Here is a 27,177-nt window from a genome sequence, read left to right as displayed (position 1 = left end):
CTCCCCCGCCTGGGCTCGCCTCTCCGCACCCCCTCCTAGCCCAACCCTTGCCGCCGTCGCCCCTGCCTCCTCGCCTAGGGGCAGTGCCCTGGGGCTCGGCTCACCTGCTGCCTCTTCTCGCAGCCCCTTCCACTATACTGCCCCCTCCCCACATCCCCATTCTCACTCTCCATCTTCTTCCAGAGGGGGGTGAGGGGGGTGGGATTGAGCTCTGGGGCGCGGGTCCCAGGACCCCTGCACGTGGACATCCTCCGCTCCCCTTGCTCACCGCCCCCCCCCCCCAGGGTTGTGCAGAGAAGTGCCCCCATTGGCGCCCTGAGACCCCTGGAGTGGGGTCGGTAATGGGCTGCTGGCTCCTTTCAGCCTACGCCTGGGGAAGTGTTGTCGAGTCACCAGCAACCCCCACCCCACCTCCACGGGGGCAGGACCTGGGCGGCGAGCTCTGATCAACAGAAGGTTCCAAACCAGAAAGGATGGGGAACGCACCGGGAGCTAAGGTGAAGAAGACACCTAGGGATGCAGAGGGAATGGAAGAAAAATGGGTAGGCTCTCAGGGCAAGACCCCTTTGCTGGGGAGAGAGGTTGCAGACGTTCTCGGTAGAGCGCGGAGAGGGAGACCCGGGACATCAGTGTGAACCCCCGCGCTCCCTGACACCTCGGCACCTAGATCCCAGCCGGGTGGGTACCAGACCCCGCCCAGACTTCTAGACTGCTGCGCGGGGGCGGCTGAACGCATGGCTGCAGGGGTGAGGGAACCGAACCCGCAGAGGAGGGGGAGAAAGCGCGCGGAGTACAGGCTGCAGCTGAAATTGGCTAGTCCCCCCACCACACTCGTGATGTAGCGGAACTTCAGTCCGAGTGTAAACTCTTCCTTCTCACTTTCTCTGCGGGAATCCCCCGCTGACCCCCCATCCCCTCCACCGCTGTGTGTGAGAGTTTATCTTCCAGAAGGGCTGCCTGGCCACAGTGGACCATTTCACCAGCTGCAGGGAGTATTTCCTAGTGAAAGCTGTATACGTGAGAAACTAGTCAAAGCTACAGACCTAAGGAGGTCAGGCAGAGCAGAAACACTCCTGATGGTAAAAAGAACGTTGTAAATCTTTTGCAAACCCGTGGCCATCAATGCTTAAAAATGCCAGGTTATTCTTTAAATTCCAGAATAGATTCAGCACCTCGTTCTCCTGTTAAAGATGTCTTCCTTATTAGGAATTCAGTTCCTGCTGGAACTGAAACATGTTTTTCTCGACTTCTGCTCTCAATGTAATCGGATGTCCTTTCTGAAATGTGAATCTGATCCTCTCACTTAAAACCTTTTCAAACTCTCTAGGTTACATATAATTGGCTTCCTGATCTGGCTTCTCTTTTTCATTCCAGACCTTTCTGAGTACAGTCATCTTCCTTCACGTGTCTTCCCTCAGTCCTCTCCCCAACTTTATAGGACTAAGACATTGTATTGGTAGGGTTCTCCAGAGAAACAGAACCAATAGGGCGTGAGGGTGTGTGTGTAAAAGATTTATTGTAAGGAACTGGCTCACACCCTCATGGGGGTGTGAAATCCCCAGGGCAGTTCTGGCAGGCTGGAAACTCGGGCACTAGTTGATGCTCCAGTCTTGAATTTCTTCTTTTCTGGGAAACCTCAGTTTTTGCTCTTAAGACCTTCAGCTGATCATATGAGGCCTACCCCACAACATCAGGGGTAATCTTTCCTAAAAGTTAACTGATTGTGGAGTGCAACATCTACAAAATACCTTCACAGCAACACCTAGATTAAGTGTTTGACCAAATAACTGGCTGCTGTTGCCTAGCCAAGAGGACACGTAAAACAAATCTTGAGACATTATCCTTCCCATCTCCCAGTTCTCTGGAAGTGTCTCCTGAATCCTAGCTAGTCAGGTGTCTTACTCTTTGCTTCCCATGCAACTTGGGCTTCTATGTTTGTACTTGTCACATTGTGTTGTGCTACTTCAGACTATACTAGAAGCTCAGTGAGGGCATAAACCGTATCTCTCTGTGCCCCGTAGCATCCACGATAACCAGTGACTGGTGCTAAACAGGTGTTTGATGAACATCTGAATGAAAATGTGACTGTGGGACGTCATTCTCCTCAGGCATTTGGAGCCAGGGTGGCCAACACAGATAGGACATGAGATGAATTCACCTCCAGAATCCTTTCTGCCCTATTCCAGGCTTTTTGTTCTCCAGATTACGTGATCCCACACACTTTGACGCTTGCTTGTTTGTTTAAATTTTCCCCTTTTGCTTAACAACTTGGGGATTCTTTTTTGTTCCATCTGGGTCTTTTGCCAATTTAACCACCCCTTGTCAGGCACCGGTCCTCGGTCAAACTGACTAATGCTCACACAGTGGGAGATTAACTCAGAGTTTACATACTCCTGCATGGTGAGCCTCTTTCCAGGATGCATTGAATGGAGGACTCACCCCCCCCATCCCAAATACTGAATTGTCCTTTCCTCTCCTTTTCTCTATCGGTGCATCTGTAGCAGTAGCCTTCCATTACCCCCTCACATTATTCTCTCATTAGGCACATATATATGGGGGGGGGGGCACAAATTTACTTTACAGATACGTTAAAGTAAGACCAAAAGAAAAAACCCCAAACTGTAACATTAGCGGAAATCACTGCAAGAAGCCAGCCTCAGCCTCACAAATAACCAGTCTCCACACTGACTTGAGCTCTGCTTTCCACTTCAGCCCCTCACGGCCCCCTCAGCCAAATACTCCTACCGCTTGAAGAACCTTCTTGTGCCAAACACACACTCACTGTGTTTGAAGTGAGGGGGAAACAAGGAAGAAGAGTAGTTTGTATCATCGAAGCTGGAGAAACAGGGAAACGGGGTGGCTTATCCTAATTTTAGGCCTGCATTTCTTACTACATACAAATCCCATCAAAAGTGTGATAGGCTAGGTGGACTTCATTTCCTTCATGCTGCAGGACTATATAAAACCCCTTAATGTTGCTTCAATGGACAGGAAAACCTGAAATATGTAATGAAAAGGTTGAGCTCCCCCAAATTCTACACTCCCTTCATTGTGGTGCTTTCAGAACTGTTGATCTGCTCCAGCTAACAGTGTGAAATCTACAGGATTTCACTTTTATGTCTATTTTGCTTTTTGACCTTGGCCTACTCATGGTCACACACACACACACACACACACACACACACACACACACACACACGGCATACCACTGTCTCTCCCATAATTCCAAACAGACCTGTAATTTTGGAGTCTAAGTGACCTCTGTGGGCATCCTAACTCTTCCATTTGCGAATCATGTGAGTTTGAGAGAGTCCCCTGATCCCTCTGAACATCAGTTCCCTCATCTATGAAAGAGAGACAATACACCGAACTCACAATGGATTGCTGTAAGAATTAAAGTGAGACCACATATAGCGCTTTATCATTGTAAGTTCTCAGAAGAACTTTAGTCTCTCCTGTGTGCTTGACCGAACCCTATGAACCAAGGGGTTCCTGGCCAAGCCAGACCACCAGCAAATTTCAACTCTATCATAACTCTTGCCACTTATTGAATCTTCTGCATAACCTCACTGCATAATTTTGAGATGAGAAAGAATGAATCATGTCCATCAGATATTGACTGAATGCCTACAGGGTGCCAAACAGGAGCTCTGTGGGTATAGCAAGGTTGCTGCCTTCTGTGAGCTTCCGGTCTACAGAGGGCAGGTGTTAAACAAACATAAAGTTAAAGTTCTTGTCAATGCAATAAACAGAAGGTAGAGAGAACAATGAGAGTGTCTGAGGTTGGAGGATCAGGGAAAGCCTGTCTAAAGAAGTGACATTACAATTGGGGCCTGAAGGTGGGGGAGGGGGGAGAGTAGGGGGAGAGAGGGAGAGGCAAAATGTAAGGGAAGAACTGTCTCAGAAGAAGGAGGAACATGTAGAAAAACTACGGAAAGGCAGAAGTGTGGCAATTAGAATTGGGGGAGCTCAAAGAGAGAGGATTGGTGGTAGACAGTGAGTAAGCTGGAGAGGCAGGCAGAGACCAGGCCACATGGCACTTGGATTTTAATTAACAGGACTTTGACAAATTTTCAGCAGAGCACTAACCTCATCAAATGGCATAAAAAAAAAAAAAATCACTGTGGTTGCTACATGGAGAACAGACAGAAGGCAAACAAAAATGTAAGCAGGTAGGCAGCGAATTTAGATGTTATTGCTTTAGCCCAGGTGAGAGATTCATGGGGTAGGAGGGAGGGGAGGAGATGAGACGTGGCAGTAGATCAAGAGGGCTCTGGGATCCACTGGAGAGGGGAGTGGATGGTGAGGAAGAAGGTGGACATTTCCCAAGAGGTTCTAGGTCACTACAAACTCGGAGGAGACAACTGTATAGGCCGTACTTCAGCGAAAGGCCCGCCTGATGTGGTCCCTCCGAGGGCACTTACCTCCCCCTCTCACAGCTGCTGTGTTTCCTGTGGGACCCATCCTGATTGTGGGCACAGTGTGTGTCCAATATAGTCATGATTCCTCCACCTCTTAACTGACTCAGGCATGGGCTGTGACCCACTCAGCCAACGAGACTTTTGCCATGGTTTCTGAGAGAAGAGACTCTCACGCTCTATGGCTGATCTTGAACCCAAAACCTTGGAGGTTATTATTCCAATAAGAGAGGAGTAGGCACCAGGGAATGGAGCCAATACAGAGCAAACAAAACCAAGATGACCAGGAGCAGGTGACAACATTTGATGGATCCTCTAGACCAAACCGCACCATAAGCCACACACATTTTCTTTTTATATAAGCCAGTTTGGGTTGAGATTTCTGACACTAAAAATCGAGAGTCTGAATTGAAACACTGCAATGCAAGGAACTGGAGAAAGTGAGAAATAATTAGCCTATATGGAAGTCTCTAAGTTGACTCTCAATGATTCCTGCCACCTGCTCTTCATGCCCTGTGTTTCACCTTCCCCTTGACTGTGGGCTGCTAATGAATAGAATAGAGTACAAGGGATGGGATGTTCCTTTAAAGATTAGGTTATGAAAAGACCGTGCGCTCTCTCTTACTCTCTCTTGGGATCTATCTCTCTGGTGGAAGCCAGCTGCCATGTGATAAGCCAGTCCCAAGGAGAGACCCATGTAAGCCTGGAAGTGGAACTCCTGAGGTCTTCCAACTGCCACGTACGGGGAGCTCGGAAGCAGAAGTTTCCCCAGTCAAGCCATGAGATGACTATAGTCCTAGACAGCACCTGAGTACCGCCTCTCGACAGACCCTGAGCCTGAACCCCTCAAGAAAGTTCCTCTGAGATTCTTGAGCCCCCAAAGCTGTGAGAACGTGAATGTTCCTTGTTTTCAGCGGTGAAGTTTCGGGGTCACTTCCTATGCAGCAACAGATAATAATCCAACTTCTAAGAGTGAAATCCCAAGTAAGCTTATAAAGTGTCAGTCAGGCCTGAAATATGCAAATTACTTTAAGAAGGCAATTCCTCCAAGGCAAAAGCACATTCATCTGAAGTATTCATAGCCCTAAAATTAGAATATGTCAATTAGAAGGAATGTTGGACGTCATCGAAAGGATAGCAAAAGACTGTCTAGAGCAGTGGGTCTCAAACCTGAGCCTCCATCAGAATGTCTCAGAGCGCTTATCAGACACAGATATTGACTCGAATATCAAGTTGCCACGTGATGCTGAAGCTGCTACTCCATGAAGCACACTTTGAGAGTCCTGGATGAAAAGCAGGATTGGGTTTCACTCTGCTCTGATAGCTCCCAGTCACAGAGGCCGTTTCTGCAGTGGTAAGAAATTGGGCTAGAGACAAGCCATGGTTTGGCCGACAAATCATGGCAGGCACACATCACCGTTCAGTTTCATTCTCAAAGGGGCGCGGTTCAAAAGTTCTTTCCATGTGCAGTGCCACCTACACGTTTTGTGCCATTTGTGGCACAAGAAATGTACTTGTTCGCTCATTCAATTGTTTATTTATTTATTTAGTACCATCTGTGTAACAGGAAGGCATGTTTCTAGCATTCGGGGATACAGAGTAGCGAAGAAGACGCGCCAAATCTTTGTAATCGCCGAGCTAAAATAAGGAAAGAATGACACCAGTAAAACCGTGTCCATGTCTATTCAGCAAAACATCACTGAGCTGCTGGGAGGGTTTCAGATTAAAGTGCTTCACTCTGAAAAGTGAAGCGAAAAATATCGCTTTTCCCTATAACTTGGCAAAATTCATCAAAATCAGGACACTCGCTTGGTGAAAAGAAAAGTCACTCTCAAATATGTAACACTCAGCAATATTTTTAATGGATTTGTATATGTGCTTACTTTAAAATAAATACATGTGCACAAACATATGGAGAAAGGTAAGATTTTCTCATGCAAACAAGAGTCTCTTTTATAATGGCAATTCTGAGTTCCATATGATTTCTTTTTAGTTTTGAAAATTCATGTGAGTTGAGACACTCATCTTTTGTATATAAACGTCGATCCTTTAATCATGTAGCCACCAGCATTAATTATTAAAAATAAGCTAATATCTACATATAATTTTGCTCAACTAGGAATAAGGTACTGAATAAAGGCATTGTGAAATAAAGAAATCCTTGTAAAATGGTCCTCTGTTACAATAGAATATATTCAGTTTACAAAGAGGAAATTCTGCTCCAGATTTCTTTCCCCTTCCAAAACCGAGTATCGTAAACTATCAGTAGGAAATGAACATTTAGCTGCTATGTATCTAGATTTTAGCACTCTTCACCTCTGGCATTACAGGTAAATCTTCCACCAACAATAAATTCATTAGGTAAGTTTTTTAAGTCTGCCAATATTGGGCAAACTAATTACATCAAATGTGATGCTTTTTATTAAAATCAGCCATAAATACAGAGAGAACTAGAGCATTTTCAATTTTTCTTGATGGCTTTCATTACCTAATGAATTGTCAGCACATCCAGTACTTTATTTAAAACTTCTATTTGTTGTGAATATTTGCCAGTCCAGCATTTTGCCTTCGCCTGAGACCACAAATTCTGACAGCAATGAAGAACAAATCCATTTTTTTGTGTGTGAAGAACAAATCAATTCGATCTCTCTTCTAAAATGAAGTCAAAGACATAAAGGTAATAAAAAAAGCAAATAGAGAATGTAATTGGAATCTCCTAAAGGTACTTTTTAATGTGTTCAATGACCAAAGATCTTAATTTCACCATATGCAGATTTCAAGAATCTAGCTTTCCTTTATACCTTTCTGTGTCTGTGATTAGATGAGCACATACAAGGCTTGCTCATGGCCATCTACTAAGTTGATGGCAGAATTGTATCACCCAGGGTGTGTTTATTGTATAAGAAAGCTATAAAACAAACTAGAATGTGGCTTTTGGTAGAAGTGGAAAAAATTGTTAAGGTATTTGTGTTGATCTCTTCAAATTCCACAAACAGATCAAGGCAGGCTTGCCACACCACCTATCCCCGGGACCTTTCACTCATGGCCTCATCTCCACATTTGTGACCCATTCTCTGTACACTGCAGCCAGATAGATCCTTTAAAAATAAAATCTGCTTAAGTTGAAGCCCTGATGAAAAGCATACACTAGCTTCCCATTGCTTTCAGGACAGAGACCAAAATGTGAAGGGCATCTCCGGGTCCTCAACACCTGTGCCCCTGTGCCCTGTCAATAACAACGGTAACAAGAACAACAGGAATCGTAACAATAGGTAACATCTATCAAGGCACACGTGCCAGCCATTCTTTTAAAACCCTTTCATCTATTATCTCATTTAATCCTCATACTAACCGTATGAGGTAACTACTATTATTACCTTCAGAGAAACTAAAATAACTTCCCCAAAGTAACATAGCCAGGAAGCCAATGCCCATTTCTATATAGGGCCCACCACCAGACACACAATTTCCTCTCTGTGGGTCAGCCACCAAGCAGATTTCCAGTTTCTGGACTATTCCACCCTCCTCCTTTCCTTTAAGACTTCACGCACATCAGATCTTGCAGCCTAGACTGTGCTCACTCTAGTAAATAACTCACTACTAGAAAATAACTTCCACTTGTCCTTCAGACCTCAGCTAAAACACGCCTTCCTCAGAAAAGGCCTCATAAGCTCCCAACAAGATCAGCCCACCCCCACATGTACACTCTCATCATTTTCCTGGTCACGACTGTTATGAAGCTACTCGTTTAAGTCATTATTTAGTAACTGCCTATATTATTGTCCTAGGGTTGCCATAGCTACGTACCAAAAACTTGGGTGGCTAAAAACATCAGAAATCTTGGTCACAGCTCAGAGGCTAGAAGTCAGAAATCAAGGTGTCAGCAGGCCATGTTCTCTTTGACAGCTTGAGGGGAGCATCCTTCCTTGCTGCTTCTAGCTTCTGGAACGTGCTAACAATCCTTGGTGTTGCTTGGCTTATATATATATTCATTACTCCAGTCTTATGGGCATCTTCTTGTGTGTCTTCACATTGCTTTCCCTCTGTATCTATCTCTGTGTCCCAGTTTCCCCCTTCTTAAAGGACACCTGTCATTGGATTAGGGCCCACCCTACTGACCTCATTTTAACTTGATTACCTCTTAAAAGACCCTATTTCCCAATAAAATCACACTCTGAGGGACGGGGGTTAGGAGTTTAATATGTCTTTTTGGGAGAATACAATTCAACCCATAACATCGCCTGTAAGACCAAAACAAGTTCCAAGAGGGAAAGTACCTTGTCATCTTGTTCCTCAGCACAATATCTCACACATAGTAGGCACAAAAATCAACATTTATTAAATGAAAGCTCATTTTAAGAGGTATTATTGAGAGAATTTTGCAATTAATCAGGGCTCAGAATCTCAATGCCTACAACACTAGGCAGTAAATATACATACCAACTGGGTCCAATGAAATGGAGGAGAGACTCTAGTTGGCTGTAGTTGATTACTGCCATGAAAGAACATGGATCCAGTGTATTAGGCGTTCTAATTTTTCAAGAAAAGTCAGATATCTGCATTGTTTTAGAAGACATCTTCCAATTTCAAAATGGAGGCAACTAGATCAATTTTCAAAGTCAAGAGTGTGAAATTAACAATAAAACACGTCTGTAGGCTGCACACGGTCCTTAGGCCCTCTGATTTAGCCTCTGGGTTAAGGTAGCATCAGATGCCCTGGGAGGTCACATCTATAATAAAATGCGATGATTTTATTTTCCAGGCTACAGTAAGTGTTGAAACATCTTATTTCAATTGCAGTCGTACAAGGCTGGCAGGGTGAGGCAAGTGTGGAACTCCCCCTGGGCACAAACTTTAAAGGAGTGTCAAAAACAACAATCAAGATGAATACTATTTTAATACATTTTAAAAAATGATAATAATATAAAAAATCCATGATGATCAAACTTTCACAATTTTAAATAAGGACCAGATCCAACCCCACATTTGAATCAGTCACTCCTCTTACCCTATTCCTAGCCTCACTGCCCTCTTTTACCAGTACCTTCCCTGCTAGATCTCATATGGGAACTCTCTTCTATTGCATATTTTCCCCTTTCCTGGAGCTCCAAGTACTGGGCTATGCTAGAGACAAAGCCACCCCTCATCCACCCCAAATTCTGTGCCCCAACATGCAGTGCACTGCTAAGCTGATGAAGTAACTTATGCTTCCTGTGGGTTTTCCAGTTCATCTTCCTCCTTTGAAAGAGTGAATCTTGAGTGCTGTCATTTCTTCTCTAAGACAGTGCTACCTGCTTCTGATGGAATTGGCTTAATTATACTTTTCTCTCAGGCTTCAGCTTAATGCCTGCTTCTTTCTGTTGTGCTGCTAGATGCTTCAGATGGGGATCTGGCTCTAGCCCTGCAACAGGAAGAGTTGCTGGGGCCCAGAAGATGCAGGTTAGTCCCCATAGAATGTTCTTAGGTTGGCCCAGCTTTCAGCTTGGAAATCACATCTGAAGTGCTTGAAGGCTAGATATTACAGACAGCTCTTTTGACCTTCCCAAAGCAGCCACTCAAAATACAGACCTTATCTATCTTCACCACAAACCCTTCCATGACATAATTAATGTCCATGATTAGGTAATAAGTGAGGGCGAATGTTAATTCAGGGTTGTCACAATCTCTACAAGCTTCTCTCAGACCTGAGAGTCACAAGACATGTCAGCATCCCACTAGGACTACAACGCAGCCAGTTATGTAAATATATTTGTGACCTGCCAAAGCAGCCATTCAAAACATTTGGAACCATCATAGAAACTTCCATACCTCACGATCCCTGTATCTATACTTTGAATGAGAACAAGATATAATGAGGAAAGTTAAGCTGGGCCCCAAGTTCTTCTGAAATCTCTGCTTCTTCAGACATTAGAAGATAAAAAATGTAATCAGGTAATTAATTTAATTTGAACAGGACAGTTGCCTGATCCTATATCTGACTATTCTCTGTGGAGAAATCTCTCCCTGTTGTTTACCTGTGATAAATTTGATCACAATTGCCCATGTGTCCTGATGTACACTTATAGAAAATTTTACACTTGTGTGTTTGTCTTTATGTCTGGCTTCCCCTAATTGACTAAAAGCTCTCTGAGGGCAGGCATCTTACCTGAATTCTTTTTGATATATTAGTGGGCAATCAAGATTTTTGTTGAATTGGTGTGACCAGAAGACCACCCCTATCCCAACACACACAAAATCCCCAGGTTTTACGACCTTCAAGCAAGGATTTCATGGTAACTGTGACATTTATGATCAAAAAGCATTTAATTCACATCAAGGTATCTTAGGTACATTGAAAGTCACTATATTTCTTCCATGTCTTTCATTATCTCCTGTAATTCTATTACGGCACAGATTCATATGCAAATCAGCATAGCCCAGTGGCCAAGATTAAGGAGCTGCCTAGATTCAAGTTCAGGCCCAGCCATGTATGAGCTGTGCCTTGTTTTGTTTGTTTGTTTGTTTTTTGTTTTATCTGTGAAATGGGGATGAAAAGATATCAACTTCTTCTTTCTAATGAGATCTTAATGAGCTAATCCTTGAAATGTGTTCAGAACAGTGCCTGGAATATAGTAAGAACTCAATAAACATTAGTCACTATTAATACTGTTGTTTCCACTGATGGCACTGAACCATGGAGAGAGTAAAGAATATGGACTTGAAATAAGAAGTGAAACAAAGGAAGAGGTCAATTATTTTCTGGGGCTCAGCCCAGCAAACACCTGGAGGCTGGCTTTAAAATTTTTTTTAACGTTTATTTATTATTGAGAGAGAGAGAGAGAGAGAGAGAGCGCACAGGGGAGGGGCAGAGAGAGAGGGAGACACAGAATCCGAAGCAGGCTCCAGGCTTTGAGCTGTCAGCACAGAGCCTGAGACGCAGAGCTCAGACTCACAAACTGTGAGATCGTGACCTGAGCCAAAGTCAGATGCTTCACTGACTGAGCCACCCAGGCACCCCTGGAGGCTGGCTTTTAGGAACCAACTGGGCAAGTGAGATTCAGGAAGGAATCAGGTAATCCAGGCTGCAAAAGACAGAGTCAGATTCTAGCCCTTGTGTTCCAGAAAGAAAAGGACACTGCAACTCAGGTAGCTCCTTCCTGGGGCAGGGAGCGTTTCCCACCTACCTGATAGGAGTGAAGCCCTTACTAGGATGCAGAGAACAAAGGACAGGGAAGTGGCATCCAGTTAGAGAGAAAGGGAGACCATAGGTGGGTTCAAGAGGCTACTCTGGGAGCCCAGAAACAGATCTAAAGGTCTATTGTCACCATTATAGATATAGTGGTGCCACTTTCTTTACCATGCACATACTCAGATCTCCCTTTGGCCCTGGTCCCAACATTTTGGACTCTTGCTATCTGAAACTGTCCCTTTAATTGTGTTGACTACTTTGTATCTCCTTAGCAACCATGATTACTTTAAACTTTTCTGGGTTTGCCTGACTTTTTTCCCCTTTCATTATTATCAATGTTGTTTTCTGGACACAGATAAAACTCTTCTTTTCCACAAACAGGTTTTTGGTTAAAGTAAAACTTTTATATCCCCAAGCTGTTGGTTGCTAAGGGGACCAGTGTATGCAAATAACCTATAAGCACAACAAGGGCCCCAGGAAGAAGTTTGCTATTGGGCCTAAAGGTGTAATGTGTGTTTACTTCTACTGTGACTCAGATATTGTACCTGTCCCCCCTTTGCTCATTTACTAGGGATTTCTCTTACTCCTCTCACGTTATGCTAGCATCTTAACATACATACACACACATAATAATGTGTCACATGATGCTCAGTTTAATTAAAACCAAGATGTTGAATATTTACTGTTCTAGTTTTAAACAATTGTTGATAAAAATCTATTGGCCATCAAGTACAGCTGTGAACAGAATAAACTGTCTTTTTTTTTCATTTTCATATCCACCCCAACAGTGGAATGCTAAGTTTTGTGGTAGTTTTTCTTTGGAAGAAAGTTGGGTGGAAAAAAACTTTAGTGTTTTCCATTAATATTTTCTCAAGAAGGGGAGCCAGTGTTGCGTTGTTCGGATTCCAAAATGCCTTGCCAACCTTCTTGGTAATTAACTGTAGTGTTTCCTTTGCCTAATGTGATGGATGCCATTTGCACCATTTTTATATGGGGCATTATGTTCTTCATATACTGTATCTGCATATTTGGCGGGCAGCATAGATTTTAAAACCCCAGGCGTCTTCCCTGCTGCCCTCAGCCCTGAACTCTGACTTGGGGGTTAAGTCCCCTCCTTACTGTAATTCTATATACACACATATAATTTGTGTTCAGTAAAAATCAAACCAATGTTATTGTTTATAAAGGACTGTTCTAAAAGTCCAGAGACTGGGTGATAAAAATATGAAAACTGGAAAGCCCTCTTTGTGAAGATTTGATTATCTAGCTGGGAAGACAACATTTCCCCAAAGAAATAAAAACAATGAATTATAAAGGCACACTTGGAAGGGACCATCTGTTAGGTATACAATAAGTATCTATTTAAATAAATTATAATGGGATATTGGCCAGTCATATTTTGAGGACTTCTTTTTGAGGACTTCTTTGTTAGCAATTTGTTTAAACTATTAAATGTGAAAGTAAGTTATTTTTTAATTCAATTCATGATGACTTTTTGTTGTGAATCAGGTCTAGATCTCCTCAACATTTTCTAGTGAAGTCATCACAGAGTCGATCCTTCTATTAGAAACCATTATACATAACATGATTGTGATCAGCACATTTGATTGTATTTGTACATCTCTCTTCCCCTCTTGACGTGTCCCTTACGGTAGGGACCATGTCACCCTCATGATTGTGTCCCTAATGCCTACTACATAGTAAATTCTAACAAATCTTGTTGAAATGAACTCAAGTATTTCAGCAACCTCAGAGACTTTTTTTATATATATTTTATAAATTTTTAATTGTTAAATACTCCAAAAGAACAGAAAATAGCATAAACCTGGATTTTATTTGTTTGTTTGTTTATTTTTAAGTAGGCTTCATGCCCAGCATGGGGCCCGATGAGGGGCCCAAACTCACAACCCTGAGATCAAGACCTGGGCTGAGATCGAGTATCAGATGTTGAACAAATGGAGTCACCCAGGTGCCCCAACATAAACCTGGATTTTAAAAGTACTAACATTTTACCATATTTGCTTCAGATATATATTTTTTTCCTTTTTTGAGGAAAAACAGATTACAACAAGAGCCCCAGCTGACCCCAGACCACCCTGTTCCTCTCTTCTTTTTCCCTCCCCCCAGATTGCCGCTCTTCTGCAGTTGGTGTTCATTTATCCTTCTTGTGACTGTAAATATCTTTCCCATGTATGTATGCAGCCATAAAATATAAAGTATTTTAAATTTTTTTTTTAACATTTATTTATTTTTGAGACAGAGAGAGACAGAGCATGAACGGGGGAGGGGCAGAGAGAGAGGGAGACACAGAATCGGAAGCAGGCTCCAGGCTCTGAGCCATCAGCCCCCAGAGCCCGACGCCGGGCTCGAACTCACGGACCACGAGATCGTGACCTGAGCTGAAGTCGGACCCCCAACTGACTGAGCCACCCAGGCGCCCCTAAAGTATTTTAAATTTTACACAGTGGTATCTTATTATATGAATGCTTTTCAACTGCCTTTTTTTTCTCACTCAGAATTTATGTTATCAAGATTTATCCATGTTGAGATATACAGGTTTTTGTTTTAGAATGATCCATTTTCCCTGCTCAAATTTAGAGTAAAAACCTCTATCATTTAAAATCTAATACTTGGCCTTAACTTATGGAATAATGAGGGGCGCCTGGGTGGCTCAGTCGGTTGAGGGTCCGACTTCGGCTCAGGTCATGATCTCATGGTCTGTGAGTTCCAGCCCCCCGTCGGGCTCTGTGCCAACAGCTCAGAGCCTGGAGCCTGTTTTGGATTCTGTGTCTCCCTCTGTCTCTGACCCTTCCCCATTCATGCTCTGTCTCTCCCTGTCTCAAAATAAATAAATAAATAAATAAATGTCCAAAAAATTAAAAAAAAAAACAAACATGAAATAATGAAAGAAGGTCCTGTAGACATGAGACAAAGAGAAAGGGGCAAAGAGTCTCTTCCATGCCTTTCTACCCTGTCTGACTACCTTGGCCAGCCCTCTCTACTGACTACTATACTAAAGCAAAAACTCCTGAGTTAAGAGCTTAACTTAGAGTTAAAATATCCACATCAGAAACAGTTCAGCAGTCACCAGATCCACACTCCGTTTAGAGCACTGGCTGAACAGTGCTCTGAAATTCTGAAATTTCAGAAGAGACATCTTTCTTTCCCTTCCTCCCAATTTTTCTTCCAAAGACATGTGACTTGTTAATGGCCAGACCCCCTTAGTACATGGGTAGCTAAAGCAAGTTATCCAAATTTTCCCATCAAATACGAATGTATATAGTATTTGTGAAAACAAAGCAGTTGCTTAGAAAAAGAAGCTTGCTTGCAAGTTAATTACATGCACAATTTCCTAACAGCATTTGCCTAGACAAAGTCCCTTTTATCACTTGGCTCCTGGGTAACTAATTCTCATTTAATGTGACACTGAAAGATTAAGAAGTCATAATTTACTTCTAGTCAGTAGCCATATGACCGCTGCTAAGGAAAGACTGTTTCTGAGGTCTGAAATGTTCTAATACACGGATTTTATGTATCTCAATTCATGCCTTTGACGCTAAAGTCCATTTCTTGCCTTTTATTCTTTTTTCTTCCCTGAAAATCTGGCTAAAACTAAGTATCAATGAGAAGTCTTTTGAAAAAATTTAAAGAGCATGTAAGTTTCTTTGCAACTTCTGGCTCAAAGTTTTGTTTGCATCATGTTTTGTAAACATCTGCTTAAAGTATTTAGGTGCATCTCTATGTGTAAGAAAGCAGATCTTTGATAATATAATGTCTAATTCCTCCAATTAAAACTACTTTAAATAAGCGACATGTTGCAATTCCTGCACATTTGTAATCTCTTATCACTTTTCATTTCCAGAGTTTCCCCAAATCAAATAATGACCTAATCTGATAAAACACAACTGAAATGGAAACACTGCTTCACACTCCTGTACAACCCACAAACACAAGAACTAATGAAGGCATATGGGGGGGTGGGGGTGGGATAACAGGGAGAGGAAGTCAGACCTTTTCTATTTGAAACTGCGTAGGAATTTAAGTAGAAGTATAAAACAATTACCAGAGAAAGACTTCAGCCTGAACACTTGAATATTAAACAACTCAGCCCTTAATGAAGCTTGGCCTTGTTGTTCAAGAAAGACAAAGAGTAGCCTCTGTTGCCTGTCTCCTGGAAAACCAGACTCAGCTGTAGTTTCATCCTCTTCTTCCCTGACCCAGGTTCCAGCTGTACCTATGACACGCCATTGCTTTTCCAGTTACCTGCATCCCTTTATGGAGAAGCTCAGTGTCAGAGCGGTGAGCTCGCGAGAAAATACTGAGCAAGTCCAAGCCTGCTGGAATCACCCAGGGAAACAAACACTGTTCTAGACATTGGATTCTGCAGCTCATCATCACCAAGGCAATGTAGCCAAATGTCCTATGTCTAGCATTGGGGCAGTTTCTAAATTTTCTAGACTCTATGCCATCCAGTTATTTATTTTATTTGGATCCATATTACACACACACACACACACACACACACACGCACGCAACTGAGCCAATTATCCATGGCATGAAAGCTTTTAAAAAGGCAAAACTGACACAATTTTGTCTCAATTATCAGGATATTTAAGATATTTCAGGTAAAGGTGGCATTTTAGTTTGAATGATTCATGTGGAATCTCAGTTCTCTAATTCTCTTCACGTGAGCACATATAAACTTACCTAGCTTACTTAGATTACAACAAAAATGCTAATAATCAGATAGATAACAATCTATTTTTTCTCTGTCCTCCCCTACATCATGTTACTTTTTGTACTTTAGAGCTCCACTCAAGTGGATTCATCCATAAGACCTTCTTAGATACATTCTGTGAGTTACTTGCCACTCTGTTCACCTTTAAGCTCTCATCTTTTCAGATCTAACCAGCTGTTAATTTTGTTTCCCTTTGAAAATATTGTGGAGGGAGGCTTTTTCTAGTAGCTCTGTTTCTTTGTGTTCTTTCTGGATTTCCATTTGGCATCCTATCCCCCAGTTCCTAATGCATCCCAGGACCCTCTGTTATGGTACTCCATTAGGGGAATGAAGTTTAGTCTATCGTGCATTATGTGTTTCCTTCATTCTTCTCCCAATCAGAAGTAACCTGTTCTGCATGCCATGTCTTCAGAGGATCCTGAATAAGGCTGACTAGCTAATATGGTATAATGATTGACACTGGATACTTCTTTTAGGTAGCATGGGTGTATATAAAGGAAGCTTTCCTCAATAATGGCAAAAGTTTCAGCCATCATAACAACTTAATAAAATAGTTTAATTATCTTCAAAGATGATTTTGGGGGTCTTACAAGTCTGAAAATATATGGCGACAATCATAGTCCAAATACCTAGTAACTGTTCATGAAGAAAAGTCTCACTAATTTCAACAAATTGGGGAAAAATACAGATCAAATTAAAGAAAAGTCCATCTTATTTTTAAGGTAGTTTAAAGAAATACTCCATGCCCTTTCTTGGCTTCCATAATGCTGACAGCAGGCTTAAATTACCTCTTTACGCCAAATAGTAGGTAATTTAGGGAGAAGCTGACAGGCCAAGAAGAAAGGTTTTCTTGCTCACTGTCTGCCTGAATCCTACAGAGTCTGTCACTCAGAAACCTACCACTCCACAAAATCTCTCCACCATACCGCACATTACGACTAGTTCTCATAAATATAAATGGACCACCAGGGATCATCAAATACAAGAGGAAATTCTTTAACACACAAAAAAAGATCAAAACAATAGAAAAACAAAAATCTCAGAGAAAAAGACAATCCAGAAACCAAAAGAAAGAAAATTTCAGAGAAACCGTAACTATTACTCTGAGAGCTAAGAGAAGTAACTAGATGAGATGATGGACACACCAATTAGCTTGATTGTGGTAATCATTTCACAATGTATACATTTACAAAATCATCACATTACATACCTCAAATATACACAATTTTTGTCAATTATATTTCAATAAAGCCAGAATAAAGAAGTAAATCTTTTTTTTTTTTCAACGTTTATTTATTTTTGGGACAGAGAGAGACAGAGCATGGACGGGGGAGGGGCAGAGAGAGAGGGAGACACAGAATCGGAAACAGGCTCCAGGCTCTGAGCCATCCGCCCAGAGCCTGACGCGGGGCTCGAACTCACAGACCGCGAGATCGTGACCTGGCTGAAGTCGGACGCTTAACCGACTGCACCACCCGGGTGCCCCAAGAAGTATATCTTTTAAGTGAAAATTTGATAAAATTAATTAATAACAAAAAAGAGAAGATATTGCTTGCATCCACAAAATAAAAACAGGAAGGCGTAAAAAATAAAAATCATAGAACAAAAAAGATATTCTTGGAAATAAAAATTTTGGTAACAGAATTTTAAAAACTGCAAAAAAGTTTAAGCAGATACCGTTAAGGATATTGCCCCCAAAATATAGCAGAAAACACAAAGAATAGAAAATAAGAAAGAAAATATAAGATAGAGGATTAGTTCAAGAACTATCATGTTAAAATTATAGTAGTTCCACAAAAAGGAAAATAGATAAAATTTTATCAGAGAAAATTATGAAATATATGATAAAAGAAAAATTTCCATATCTGAAGACCAACGGTCACCAAACTGAAACAGCTCGCAATAAATGAAAAGGCTAGAACCTGCCAGGGCATTGGAGGTAAAAATAAAACCTCAAGAGAGAAAAAATAAATCACACACAACAAATCATGATTCAGAGTGATTTTGGTCTTTTTTGAACTTATGAATATTGATACCAGAATTTAAAGACACTTTAGCAATAACTTCAAATTTCTGAGTGAAAAATTTCGAAATGAAAATTCTATACCTAGCCAAACTAATCATATGCCAGTATAATATACAGTTATTTTCAGACATGAAAATTCTCAAAATTTTTACTTCCTAGGCTGAGATGACATTCAAAACGTAAAAATCAGTGTGGCATGACACTTCCACTTAGGTCAGAAGACCTACATCAGAATGCATGTCCATCATTAACACGAGCATAATGTAGACTCTGCCCAGTTTCCATGAACTCTTCCTTAGCAGCTATGGGATGATATGCTCCAACAAAGCTAAGAAATAGTTTAAGAGGGGTGCCTGAGTGGCTCAGTTGGTTAAGCGTCCAACTTCGGCTTAAGTCACCATCTCACGGTTTGTGGGTTTCTGCCCCAAGTCAGACTCTGTGCTGACAGCTCAGAGCCTGGAGCCTGTTTGAGATTCTGTGTCTCCCTCTCTCTCTGCCCCTCCCCTGCTCTCACTCTGTGTTTTTTTTATTTTCTCTCTCTCTCAAAAAGAAGTAAACATTAACAATTCTGAAAAAATAAGAAATAGATTAAGAAATTAGAAGACGTGGAGCACAGGGTATAGAAGTGAGGCAAAAGCAATTCGAGGGAACATGGTAAAGGGAAGCCCCAGGGCTTCAGACATTAGATAGGCTTACAGAGCAAATAATCTGAGCTGGAGCCAAACAAGTAAAAAAATGAACTTGACTGATTTCCTCGTGGATGGTGCACTGAGAAAAGATTTATACTTCTGTCAGAGACTTGAGGAACAATACAGTGATAGGTACATGGGGAAATAAGCAAATAAAAACTAAAACTAAGAATTACTAATTCTGGAGAAAAGACGAGTAGCACTAGAAAAGAAATACACTCATATATTTCTATATGGGTCACTGTAACACTTTTTAATCATAATGAGGTAAGCACTGACTATTGACTTAGCCAATAATTGTGGTATAACATCTTTGTAGCTTGTACCTCTCCCTAAGCCAGTATATGCACTTAGTCAACAAATCCCACAAACTCTAAGTCATAAACAGTTTTAAAAGTCACTCATTCTTGTCTATCCCACTACCGAGGCTGTCCCGTCTTAACTGGAGACAGGTAACTCCAACTGGGGGATTTGCCCAGGGTCCTGATAGGGTCGAGTCCAGGGGCAGAAACTAGAGCACTAAAAGCTCATTAAACTAAAATGAAATCAAAATAAAGCTGGGGAGAGTAATTAGGGTAGAGGAGAGAAATTACCCAAAGAATTATGTTATTGAAGACAGTAATGACAGCAAACAGACATATGGCAAATTGGTCAAAAACAGACTCCCAATTGAGTTTCTGTCACTTATTTGCTTTGACTGCTTTGTTCCCTTCTCTTCTTGAAAATGGAGATAATAATAGTACTTTCCTCACAGGGCTGTATGTAGGAATTATATAATTTGTGACATGTAAAGGCTTAGATTTGTGCCTGGCATATGGTAAGAGCTCAATAGATATCAGTTATTATTGTTGGCACCATTAGTGTCCAAAGAGGCAGGAAAAATAGCTTTCAAGTGCTCATGAAATGTTGAATAGAAAATCCAAAATGCAGACACGCATGGAGATGTGGATGGAAACTGGTTAAGCAAGATGGACCTGTTACCTCAGCATTTTTACCTGGATTACTGCAGTAGCCTCTGAGTTGGTGTCCTTGCATTGGCCTTGTTTCTAATCTTTTCTCCTTATTGTGGTCAGAGTACAATTCTGCTGAAAGCTTTCCAGCAGCTTCCCACGGCCCTCAGGGTAAAATCCAAGCTACTGGCAAGAAACAGAAGGCTCTTCAGTTGCATATTTCTTCAGTTTCATGTTCTACCTTGCTGCCATGTGTTGTCACCCTAGTTTCCAGCCGACTGCTATGCTCCCCCAAAGAAGCCAAGCTCTCCAATGCTTGGACCCATTTGCATAAAATCTCACTCCTTGATCCAAATCCATCTGGCTAACTTCCACTCATCTTTCAGGACTCCTTCTAAGATTTATCATGACTTTCTCTTTTCTTCTCTCACAGAACCTTGCTGGACTGCTCCTTCTAGCACCGAGTTCAACTTTTTGTTTTGTTTTTTTTTTGTTGTTGGTTTTTTTTTTTTGGAGGCCTTTGATTACTAATTCAGTCTCTTTACTAGTACCCAGTCTGTTCAGATTCTCTATTTCTTCATGATTCAGTCTTGTTAGGTTGTATGTTTCTGGGAATTTATCCATTTCTTCCAGGTTGTCCAATTTGTTGGCATACCTTTCATAGTTCTTAATCTCACTGTGTTGTATTCATTGGTTTTTTGATGTGTTCATCCGTCTTTTAAATCAGGGCCTAAATCTTTTCCTTCCTGTATCCCCAAATTTTTGACCAATGCCCAGCTCATAGTAAATGCTGTAATAAGTATTTGAAGATCAAATGAAAAGTTTGGGATTAGTAAAACTTGCTTTAAACATACCAAAAGATTTTAAAAGCAGGGCTTTGGTTAAAACGAGCCTTCTGTGGTCTTATTTGTACAATTGTCTAATCAATTATTACTTGATAGTGCTGAATTAAACTTCAGCCCATCCCATGTCCAATTGTGAATACTAGCTTGAAGATTTTATTATGTATTTCCAGCTTAGGGTTGTTACAGATTCTGTGTTTTTCCTACTTTCTTCCTTAGAATTGCCCTTTTTGAAGCTTGACGCCATCTTCATTTTCCCTCTGTGTTCCACCTACATGTCAATATCCAATGTTGTAGAATGGTTAAGGTATTAGCCACACGATTAACAAACTTGGCTCGTGAGCTGATCACGTGTCTTATTTATATCTCGAGAGGTTTAAAATAATTTGAAGTGGAACTTAAAAAGAAAAAACAAAGATGATAGCTATTCAAACCAATACTGACTGTCTTTGTTTATTGCCCGGGACACACCTCTTCTCTTTAATTTAAAGTCCACACTCTTATCTGTTTCTTTGGTTTCCAGCATAATGTTTTGATTCCATGAGAGTAATTTCTGGCCTTTTGAACAGGCTTACACAATTAACTCCGTCAGACAGCTGTGTAGTATTTAATGAAAGCCATGCATTGGCCAGAGTGCATGGTAAGAAAGGGAGAATGTTACCATGAAAATTATAATATTGTGTTGAAGATTGTTAGCATCTATTATTACACTGTAAAATTACTTCAAAGTGTCTTGTAATTTATCAATAAATTTTAGAGCTGAAAGTCCATGTTTAATGAAGTCTTCTAAAACTTCAAGGTTATTTCTTTTTGAAAATAAAGCAAATACAAATACTTGCTTCTTTATCCATCCTACTTCTCAGCTATTTCCTAAATAATCTGTTCCCAAGGAAATAGCCTGAGCCTCAGTGTCTCAGGTTTAACCTCAGTAGGTAAAACTAACAACCACTTTTTTTTGTTAGAGAAAAATATTACTTCTGGAACATTTTTAAAGAAATTCACTTCCCTTTAAGTCCATTCAGTTATCCAAACTAACTCCTAAAATAGTTTTAGAAAAGGCCCCAAGAGTTAGTGCTAGTGAATTGATTAACTTTTAATCCACAAGACTACTTGCATATCTGACAGACTATCACAAGTTTTTTTTTTTAAAGCTGTGTGAATAATTTTTGAATCACAAAAATCCCATACCAGCAAAACAGTGAAAAAACTCATTCTTTGGAGTCTTAACTTTTGAGCATAGAAGCATGTGATGTCATATTCTTGAAAAAAAAATTTCTGTTAACAAGGACATTGAAGCTTAATTTGAAATATCAACTATATAAAATATGGAAACACATTTGTAATCAATTTTGAAGTTTAAAGTATGTTAAATCTCATTTCTTTTACATGGAAGCTTAAAGCAGATGCTTCAAAATATTTTGGGAATAAGCAAAGACCATATTGTTTGGAGGTGACAATAGGTGGCAACAGATGAATCCATTAGCCCTAAACTTTTGAGTCTCATATAAGCCAGCTAACATGTTACCATGTTTGAACTGGGTAATACACACAAAATTTTATGTATAAACAGAAGATTTCCAAGAGAAAAAATGTTCTAAGTTAATTGTCCATCATTAGAACTATGGTTAAATAAATCATAATACATATGACTTGTTGAATATTACATATACCTTAAAAATTATTTTTAAAGGTGTTTCAATGGCATGGGAAAATGTTCTCAATATGATTAAATGAATATTTAAAGTGCTTGGAAATTGAGCATAGTACATAGCATGATATACAAATTACCTACCATAATGCCAAATTTTACAAAGAGGTAACAAGCAATCAGAATATGCAGCGTGCTAAAAAATTTTGTACTGGATGTATTTGTATTAATATGACTGTAGGATCCAAATTTTTCTAATATTCATTTGGAAATTAATATATATACATATATATAGTCTTCTAGCTGTATAATCATATATTCTTCGACTGAATAGTTAGCTTAAATAGCTAAATCTCTTCCTAAATTTATTCTTTTATACTTTTTTATCCACACGAATGGTGATAAATTACAAAAATCAGATTTTGTGCTAATATCATTGGTCATATTTTCTAGCGAAGGTAATTGTGTTCCCTGAAGACCCAAAGCATTAGGAGGAAGGAAGCAGCTTCAGTTGAACATTGTAGAAGGGGTTACGAAAGTAATTCACACTATACTCTGGTGTGTAGAGAAAACGTAGATTCATAATTTCATCTAAAACTACTCTGATTTTTCTCAAATCTACCCCCTACCACATGGCAAGGGAAAAAGAAAAAGAGAGAGAGAAGGAAGGAAAAGAAAGGAATGGAAAGCAAAGGGAAAGAGACGTCGAGAGAAAGAAAGAAGGAGGGAAGGAGGGAGTTAGAAATTGAATCTAAGTCAGTTTAAAAGTCCACCTGAGCCAGGTGTTACCCGGTCTTTTGAGAATAACTGCTCTTTCCTTCAGATTCTTCTCTTCTGTTTTCTCCTTTTTAAAAAAAATGTTTTATTTATTTTTGAGAGACCACAAGTGGGGGAGGGGCAGAGAGAGGGGGACAGAGGATCTGAAGTGGGCTCTGTACTGACAGCAGAGAGCCCGATGTGGGGTTCGAACTCAGGAACGCGCAAGATCATGACCTGAGCCAAAGTTGGATGTTCAACCGACTGAGCCACCCAGGTGCCCCCGTTTGCTCCTTTTAGTGTTGGTGCCTAGGGCACAGGAAAATGTTCACATCGTCTCTTGGCATTGGAAGAAAGGAGGCCACCAAGGTCACGCTACTCCTTTATTGTAGGTTAGCTGGTTCTCCTGAAGTATCACCGGGCTGGTCTCTCCCAGAGTGTTCTACTAGTATCAACTCTTTCAACCTCTCTGGTCAATACACCTAGGGTATTTTTTTCCTCTGTTCCACTGGGGCTCGGGCTCCACCTGTCACTCCACCTTGCTGCCTAGCACCACAGACCCTGTGAAACTTAGCCAAGTCTAGGGACTTCCGGGTAGGCCTGCCTGCTCTCCTGGAAGGCAGGCCTTCTCTGCATGCCACAGGGACGCGGAAACCAGGCTGCATAGAGCAATCTAGGCACCCTGTATGTGTTTAGACCGCAGTGTCCCAGGGCATGCTGACCAGACTTGTCAATCGTGTTCGAGGCCCCAAGCCCACCTTTCTGTTGCTTCATCACCCCCCCCCCCCCCCGCCCGGTGATGATCTCCCTACAAAAGGGGAGTAAAACCAGAGAATGTCTGCCATGTGTGTTCCCTAGGCTTCTGTAACATACACTTCCATAGCCCTGGGATTTAGACCAGAGGGAGAGAAACGGATGCATGTCTGACGTTCTACCCCCCACATCTCTCTCTCTCTCTCTCTTTCTCTTCTCTAGGGCTAGATTGGATGGACTTTTCTTTTACTTCCCCTTTTGTCTAGCACAGATTGCCCATACCCAAAATTCTGTGATCTAGTTTGGCCAGGCCTGGCCTTTTGAACAGTTACATGAGAGCTACAGATATTTAGAAAATCCTTTTTCTTTCAACAGTGTCTGTCTTTTAAAGCCACTGGCACACTGTGAGATTTTGTCTTAAAATCATAACAGAAGTGGTATTTTTTTTCTTTAATGTAACATCCTTATCCCCACTTCAGCACAAGGCAGGTAGATGCTTTCAGCTGTTTGTATATCGAAAAAGGTTTAAAAATAAAATCATATTTTTTTTTTCCAAATAGGCTTTCATGTCATTTTTATCACTGCTGCCTTAGCAAAGTTTCCTCATTACCAAACTAGGAGAGGGGTGGGAAAGCCTTCTGAATTAATGGCTAGAATGGAATGCTGATTACCTACAAAGAATTTTAAATACTGGAAAAGGTATTTGTATTCATAGGTTGAATCATTAATTTAACAGATCATTTATTGAATTCCTATTATAAACTGGGCACAACTCTTGGGACTGGGGAAAGATTTGTGAACAAGACAGGTAAGGCTTCGGCTCTCTTACACATGAAATTCCAGGGACGCAGAGACGTACAAATGTACATACATACATACACCCACACCCACACGCCAGAAAGAAGTGAAAACGTACCTATGTGAAGAAATAAAATAAGGTAATGTGATCCAGGAGATTGAGAAACTTTTACATAGAGTGCCAATCTGGAGCTGCCTGGAGACTGAGTTTTAAGCTAAAATCAGAATGACAAGAAGGAGTCTGGCATATGAAGATAAGAAAGAAAAGAAATAACCATTCGAAAGGCCCTAGAGGGGAACAAACAAAACTTGGCAAGCTCAAGAATCAGAGAGGAAAACATCTTCAGTGTGGCTTCAGGGTAAATGGCAAGGAGAAAAGTAGAATGAAATTGGGAAGATCGGTAGGGGCGATTATGTAGGGCTTTGTAAACAAGGAGAAAGGCTTTGGATTTTATACATAGTGCAAGGGGGAGCCTTTGGGTAGTTTTAATGGGGAGAATGATTTTATCTTAGGAGAAACACTGAAGGAGACAAAAGCAGAAGCAAAGGTTATTATAGAAATCTTGGTGATTGCCAACGGTGGCTTGAGCTAATGAGGTAGTATTATAAAGAAAGTAGATTTTAATGCATGTTTTGGGGGGTAAAATTAACAGGGCTTATGGATGAGTGAAAGAAAGAGGAATCAAAAATGATTCCTTTGCTTTTTCTTTTCAGGTACATTGAGTTAGCGTGAGCATATATCCATTCCCATTCATAACAACCAGTGGTCCTGGATTCTGTCTTCAATTAAGTTTCAGGCTTGGTACTGAAAGGCACAGTATAAGGTACAATTCTGTCCCTCCTAAAAGGGAAAGAAGGGGGCAGATACCACAACTGTGAGTAAGTACCTCTGCCGGCCAGTGGATGAGTACATGAAAAATATTTATCTGGTGGAGGCTCATGATTGTGGGTAAGAGGCAGAGATGGTATTCCTTGCAAAGGGTCAGGGACAAAGCTTTGGTTAGGTGCTTCTGGCATTTGAACACATCAATTTCTTTCATGTTCATTTCTTCCTTTTTACTTCTTGTATTCTACTTTTCCATTCCCTAGGCTTCTTCTCCATCTCTTTGTTTTTCTTCTTAAACTTTGTTAATTTCGCCCATCATCATCACCATCATCATCACCATGATGGCCACCATTATTTATTATTAGATAAATAAATGTACACATTTATGGTCTGAATTAATTCTTGCAACCTCCCTGGGGGGAGATATGATTAGGCCCCTTGAAAGGTACCCTTGGGCTTGGTGAGATGAAGCAGCTTGTCCATGGTTACCAGGCCAGGAAGTAGCAGTGTCAAGTGTGAAAACAGGTTTGTCTGACTTTGGAACTCGTGTCCTTAGCCTGTGCTGTGTTCTATGACTTCTCTCTCCTTCCTTCAGCTCACTGTCCTTTCTCTCTGTTCCTCCCTCTCTCCCCTTCCTTTTATCATTCCCTGGCCTGCTTCCCTTTCTTCCTTCTCTCCTTTTTCCTTCCTCTGCTTCAGTCCAATTGCCCTGCTCCTTTGCTCCTATTATGAATCTGAAATTTGGTGTTTTTACAAATAGAAAATACAAGTCCTAGACTATCAGAGCTGAAAGAACTTCAGTGGCAGAGCTAAGACTTCTCAAGCAGGTGATGGAGCTTCTACTCCACAAAATCATTGCTTCTTATGTATAAATACTGGCTGAGGCAAGGGCCATCTTTTTTCATTGTCACCTGTGTGGCTCCATCTTTGGCTCTCCCACCTAGAGCCATTCGTGGAGACCACTCTCTGTCCCGGTCTCCCCTCTAGTCCCTCTGCACTTGTGGGACCTTTGTCACATGCCCAACTAGGATTATAAGCACTTAAAAGATTATTTTTCTTCTCCCCATATCACCCACCATGTATAATTCGAAATTAAAATAACACTGAGTCAAAAAGTAGGAACCAAAACATTAAAAAAAAATCACGACTATTCTATAATATTTCTATGCTTAACTATGCAAAGTTCAACTTCATTCCAAAGAAATATTTGTATCTCTGGTTTGTTCTTGCCCCGAGAAGTCTTCATCTGACTATTGGGTAATCCAAGTACATAATGCAGGTAGCTGGAGAATGGCTGAAGGCAGGTTAGAAATGAGCAGCAGAACATAAATCTAAAAAGGGGTGATACAGTCCTTGCTTCGGTAGCACATATACTAAAAAGGGGTGATATAAATAATAAATTTATGTATCATTCGCTCTAAGCTAGGCAAGTGAGAAACCATTTCCAATTTGTTCTTACAACAAACATTGTTGATAATTGCTAATATTATTCCTATTCTACTGATGAGTCTCCAGGGTAGTTAAAGACATTTCCAGGAGTTTGATCCCGTTCTGTTGTCTCTGCA

At 40.9% G+C, this 27,177-nt stretch overlaps 1 protein-coding gene across 1 annotated transcript in view; it reads right to left on the bottom strand.

Moving 5' to 3' along the window:
• The window catches only part of KCNK2 (potassium two pore domain channel subfamily K member 2), a 199,617-nt gene that overhangs the window by 129,634 nt on the left and 42,806 nt on the right, over positions 1 to 27,177 (bottom strand). The window lies entirely within an intron of this gene.

The sequence above is a fragment of the Acinonyx jubatus genome, chromosome E4, assembly GCF_027475565.1.
Source record: "Acinonyx jubatus isolate Ajub_Pintada_27869175 chromosome E4, VMU_Ajub_asm_v1.0, whole genome shotgun sequence".
NCBI lineage: Eukaryota > Metazoa > Chordata > Mammalia > Carnivora > Felidae > Acinonyx > Acinonyx jubatus.
This window is presented reverse-complemented; position numbering and strand designations above follow the sequence as displayed.